The following is a 6,632-nucleotide window of genomic DNA, read 5'->3' as shown; positions in this document are numbered from 1 at the left end:
TAGCACTGCCGAGCCTATACGGGTGCTGCAGGTTTTTCCTCCCAAGGTGGAGAACCTTGCATTTTTCGGTGTTAAACACCATGAGGTTAATGTTCTCCAGGCTGGAGCTCATCTAGAGATTCCCCTCCTAGCTCCTTGCAGAGACTGCTTCTTCAGCAATCTTTTCTTCTCAAAGTGACTGGTGCTCCAAGAATCCTGCTACACATCTTCTCTCCTTGGCTTCCACCAAGGGTTTTTCTGTTGGGGTATGCTTCCCCTAACCTTCTCCCATCAAAGGGTGACCCACAAAACAGTGGGAGCTAGGGTTTTCAAGCACCCTCTACTTGCTTTTCCCTGGAGTGGCAACATGTCACACTTTGTAGAGCCTACCCCACCATAAGTAGCTCCACAACATCAGCCAGTCCCAGGAAGGTGCAGTTTCCAGGTCTTACCCAGGACCACTCTCCAGGATCTCCACCCCTCATGGGCACAGTCTCTCACTTCTGGGCTTTCTGGCCCCTTAGCACTCAGGCTGTGTCCACAAAAGGGTCTTCCGCCTATCCATTCCAAGACCCTGATGCATCCAATGCAAACATAGCTCATGTGGGTTCAGGCAAAATGTGGCTGAGTGTCCCTGGGGCTGGATGCTGTGCCTGGGCCTAGGAGGTAGAAGAACATGAATTCAAAGCTGCCTGCAACCTCCTTGGGGGTAGGAGGATGTACTTCTACCACTTAAGGAGTCTGAGGGTGAAAGCAGACCAACTGAGGTGCTATGTGGCTTTGGGGTTATGTGTAGTGCCTGGATAGCAGAAGGGCATGAGTCCTTGGCCCCCTCTGTTTGATAAAAGGCCCCTTCCACCTTCCAAGGTTTTTTCTGCCTCGCAGAGCTCCCACCCACTGCAAGCATAGCTAGGATGGGCTTGTCCCAGGGCTCCTCAGCTATGTCCCCAATTTTTTTTTTTTTTTTTTTAATATGGGGGCAGCTGAGACGGCTTGGCACCTACCACAGAATGTATCCAAGACAGAAGGCTGACCTGGCTTTTTTGGGGGAGCTCATGGTCTGAGGATCACAAATTTTAGATGGTTTATTTCTGGTATTTGTGTATTTGACTTATGCTTCTTTTGTAGTGACTCCACTCAGGAAGGAGGGGTCTTACCAGGATTTGTGCTCACAGCTCTGTGTTGGGGATTTTGTTTCAAGTTTGGCTGGTTTCACTAACTGGGAGGTGGAACCAACCAAGCCCCTTCCCCTACCTCCTTCCCGCTATCCAGCCCACCCCCTTCACCTTCGCCCTCCCCCCCCGCTCCTCACTATGACCAGAGGGAGCAGTGAACAGAGGAGAAGCAAACAGCAAAGGAGTTGGTTTCAGGTGGGAGCCAGGGAGCAGGAAGCTCTTGGTAGTGGGGGGAGATGCATTTTGTACATTGATGTGTGGTTTTTCATTTTCTTTTTTCTGCCCTTGTTTTGTTTTTGTTTTGTTTCTTTAACCTATGTGGCTTCCAGGGAGTACAGGATGCATAAATGGATCAGCAGTTGTTGCTAACAGAGGATGTGTCATGGACATGTACCTGGCGTAGACGAAAGAGTGGAACAAGCTGGTGTCCATCTTGGAGGCAAAGCTTGAAGGTATGGAAGCACAAGTATCCATGCTGCATGGTATCACAGTAAGTTGAGTCTTCTTGGATAAGATTCCTAAGGATATTTGCCTGGAGAGGCCAAAGGGAAAAGAAGAAAACAGTAGCATGTGACCACTAGAAGGAAGGTCCCCAAAATTCAGAAGGAACTGACTGAAATCAGTAACCACTTTCAAGCAATCTGCAGTAGTACAGCTAGGGAAAAGGTGAAGTAAGGGTCTCAGCAGGCAAAAACTAGAAGACCCAGCAGCTTAGAGAGCAGAAAGCACAGAGCCTTTGGGATGGGGTCTCTACAACCCTTGCACCAAGATGAAAGAGGAAAGTGGAGGAGGTTTGAGACTGCCTTCGAAGGCAGAAGCTCCAGTTTGCCACCTGGATTTAGGGTCCCTGGGAAGTGTGCTGTTTTCCTGGATATTCAGGATGTCAGGAAAATTGCAAAATCTTTTCCTCAGACCCTACCCTACCCTTTTCTGCTCATCCCTGTGAGTACCAGTGATATTGCCAGCAATTACATTGAGCAGATCAAAGGAGACTGAGGCTCTTGGGAGCAGGATTAAAGGAGCTTGTACCACAAGTGGTTTCATCATTAGTCCTTCCAGTGGACGGTAAGGGTCCAGATAAAGATCATCGTATTATGAGGAAAATCCATGGCTGAGACAGTGATGTCAATGTGAAGATCTCTGATCCTTTGACAAGGAGTAGCTGTTCTGTGGAGCAGACCTGTTGTTACGAAACATCTCTCCAGAAATGGAAAAAACATCTTTGGGCACTGTCTGGCCAACCTAGTAATGAAGGCTTTAAGCTAGGTTCCACAGAGGTTACTAAACAAAACCTTCCAGTAACACAGCAAACTACCCAGAAGGGATAAAACTGGAAAAAGCAACTCAACTCAGGAGGGTTCAAGAGTTACAGGAAACCAGCAAAGTATACAAAAGGGAAACAAGTAGGTCAGTATGCAAAATAATGTCCAGCATATGTATACAACTGCAAGAAGTATGGAGAACAAAAAGACAAGCAGGGAATTACAGCTTGTGAAAAAAACTATATTATCTGATGAGTACCACAGAGACTTGCTGGTACAGCTCTTCTGACTGGAACATCAGTGTTGCAGCCAACACTGTGTTTCAGAAGGACAGGGTTAGGAGAAATGTGATGGCTTCACCTTCTATGACAATTTTTTTATGTGCACACACGCACGTGTGTATATATGCATGTGCACACACACACACACATACACACCACATTCCCTGATTCAGGAGGACAAAGATGTTTGGAATGTATTTGGTAGAAAACTAAAGGTCAGAGAAATACCACTGATATAACGGTGGGGATTCATTATAGACTACTAAGGAAGAAGAGTTGGATGAGGCAGTCCTGAAAGAGGCCACAAAATTTATCCAACACTTATGAGATGGTAATGATGGGAGATTTCAGTTTTCTGGACACCTGCTGGAAGAATAATATGGCCAAACATAAAATGTTGAGAAAATTCCTAAACTTGTGCAATAGACAATTTTTTGCTCCAGGAAGTTGAGGATACAGCTAGGGGATCATCTGTCTTAGATCTTAACATCTAAGGAAGAAGGTGGAGGCTGTAAAGGTGGTGGGGAAACCTGGTAGGAAGCAATCATGATATGGTAGGATTCATGAACACAAGATGGGGAAAAGCATAAGACACGGATTTCAAAAAGGAAGATTCAAACTAATTCAAGGAGATAGCAGGCATGGTGCCAAGGGAGGACAAACTGAAGGATAAAGGTGCCCAGGAGGGCTGGAAGCTTCTAATGGCAACAGTATCGGAAGCCCAACAAGAATGTGTTCTGACATGATGGAAGCACAAGAGGAACAGCACAACATCAATGTGGGTGCACAAGGAGCTTCTATGAGGTCTCAAATGCAAAAGGAAAGCATACAGGCAATGGAAAGATGGACAGGTGAAGAAGAAAGCATACTAGAAAACAGTAGGGAAAGAATCAAGAGGGCAAAAATAAACTTCCTTGCCAGAGGAACGTCAGTTTTTAAAGATAAAAGGAAGAGATTTCATTTATGTGTTGGGCAGAAAAGAAGGACCAAGAAAGCTGTGTGTGCACTTCTTCTTTCATATAGCATCAGATATCAACTTCCAAATCTATGAGCCATTGTCTGACATTATTGCTCAATGTGTGGATTCCATCTACCCTATTTGGGCATTTGTAAAGATTGTGGCTTTCAGGCATCTCTGTGCTGTTCGTTGGACTCTGCATTCACACAGGGAGCTGTCTAAGATGTTAATCTGTATATGGACGTTTTGAAGCATCCACATACAGATCTCAGTCTGTTCAGCTCGACTCATCTTTGTCAAAGTCATGTCCAATGGGGGATTCATTTGGTGTTGGTATAAAATACTGTAGGAATAGGTCTGACCTTTCCCAATGGTCAGATTATACCACTGCTGCCCATAGAGGTCCTTACTGACCACAAGAAACTAGGATACCTCCTCTGGGAGGGTCTTAACCTGTGACAGGCCTGCTATTAACAGTCCCTGTTATTTTTCCAGGTTTGATTTTATAATTATTTGTAGACCAGGAATTGCAATAGCAAGGATGACACCCTACCTAGAAAGGAGGACTATACAGATGCTACCTCACAGAATGGATTCAAGACTCTGGACCCCAACAAACTTAATATATGGTACAAAGAAAAGGAATTTACTGGAGCTCTTCCCTCAACGATCTTCCCTCAACCAAGACCCTCTCCTCCATCCTTTCTGGCTATATTTGTACCCAGTTTACTGAATTTAAGGCCTTGACCTGACCATTAAGGTGGGGGGGAGTATTCATGTTCCAGGAGTACCGCGTTGTTTAGAGGTGCTCAAACTTGGCCATGACACCAGTAGTTGGTTACTTTGGGCATGCCAAGGCTAAGAGACTCCTCACCCACAATTTTTGGTGGCCCAGGAAGCACTCAGACATCAACTCCTGTAACACTTTTTTTTACCCCAAGACCTATTGAACCAACTTCTTTGGATCCCTGCCTTCTCCTCCTTGGACTTAAGCTACAATATCCCTGGACTTCATCACTGAAATTCCCCACTCCCAACACTACTCCTCAATCCTAGTGGTGGTAGGTAGGTAGATAGATTCACTCACCTATTTCATCCCCTGTTGTGATGTGTCCACTGCCTGAGAAACAGCCCAGCTATTCCTCAGAAACATATTCTGGCTCCATGGTAAGAGCAGGCAAAATAGGGCTCGCAGGCTGTGTCTGGCCCATCAATTAATTGAATTCAGCTCGCAGCTACCCCTGCAGTGCTGCACATGAGGCTGAGCCCTGCCTGGGACAGCCCGCACCATTCCCTGGCCCACGCCTGCCCTGCACCCACCAATGGCCCTTGCCCCAGCCCTGGCCACCATGCACAGCTTTCTACTATGGCTAACCCTCCTTCTGCTGCAACAACTGGGTAGTGCTCAGCTCCCCCTGCCTCCAGTGGATCCTCCTCCCCCTTCCCCTGCTTCACCACTCCAGGCAACAGGTAGCATGGGAAATTGGTGGCAGCCAGGTGACTGGACAGCTGGTGACTGGGAAGGGTAGCTCCTGCCTGCACTGTCAGGAGCCGCACATGGCAGCAGAGATCCCGCCCTTCCCAATGGTGCATGTGTGTGGGTAGGTGTAGGGTTTGTGGAGGTGTGTGTGTGGGCGGGGGGGTTGTGAATGGTATGGCCCCCCACCCCTTCTATAATGCACAGCCCCTGCCAATGGAAACAGCAGCAGCAGCAGGCAGCAGACACTCGGAGCACTTATGGGCCATAACAGACAGAGCTCCCCAGAAGTATACGGCTCCAGCTGAGTTCTGGGGGATGCACATGGCAGTAAAAAGCCAGCTTGGCCTACTCACGAAAGCCTTTGAACCAAACCATGTGGGCTCCATGTCACCACATGTAGCTTCCAGCACTCCAGTGGGGAGCCACATGTGGAGGCACAGAGCCAGCCCAACCTGGTCCAGCAGTACATGCTCCTGGTTACAGTGCCAGGAGCCTGGTGTGGCAACATAGAGCCCACCCAGCCTGATGGTGCACAAAATGGGAGCCCCGGGGAGTCATGTATCATCGGGCCATGTGGGGTCTGTGTCACCATGTATGACTTGCCACTGGAGTGCTGGAAGCCCCACATGGAAGCATGGAGTAAGCCCGGCCCAGTCCACTGGTGCATGGCTCCTACCTTTGCACCATATATAAAGTTTGTTGGGGTCCAGAGTCTGTTTGATGGGGTCTGTGAGGTAACAGCCATATATTCCTCCTTTCTAGATAGGGTGCCATACTTGCTATTGCAAATCCCTGCTCAAATTCCTGCTGCAGACCATGAGTACCCCAAGGGCCTATCACCTGCTGCTGCTGCCAGACCCCATACTCCCACAAACACACCACCAGTCCCCCACCACAAACCTACACCCACACAAACCCCACTTCCCCCCACACCGACCCCACTACAGGCCCCACAAGTCCCACATACTCCCTACACACCCCAAACACACACACACCCACATCCATCTACACATATCCCCGCACCCACCTACAAATCCCACCCCCCACAAACCCCCTACAACCCCTACATACCATCACACCCCCACACACACCCTCTCACACACTTTCATAGACCCACCACCCCACACAAACCCCACAGCCCAACACACATGCCACACCAGCACTCCCCCACAGACCACCCACAAACCCCACACCCACCCCACAAATCTCACACCTACCCACACACAGTCTGGACACAGTCCCATGCCTACCAACACACCCCCACAAATCTATCCACAATCCCCTATACCCCTTCACGACACCCCCCAATAAATCCCACACCCACCCAAACACCTCATACTTACACACCCCACACACAATATACAACAGTAAGACTTTATTTTAAGCTGTTATGCAATTACCTCTATAAACAATAAGCACACACATGTAAATCAGGACAAAAATACTTTTTGAAATAAAATTAAAATATGTTACAGTAGGTACTTGATTTTTAGTATT

Source organism: Crocodylus porosus, unplaced genomic scaffold, assembly GCF_001723895.1.
Source record: "Crocodylus porosus isolate Cpor-Errol unplaced genomic scaffold, CroPor_comp1, whole genome shotgun sequence".
In the NCBI taxonomy this organism is placed as follows: domain Eukaryota; kingdom Metazoa; phylum Chordata; order Crocodylia; family Crocodylidae; genus Crocodylus; species Crocodylus porosus.
Note: the sequence above shows the minus strand (reverse complement) of the source record.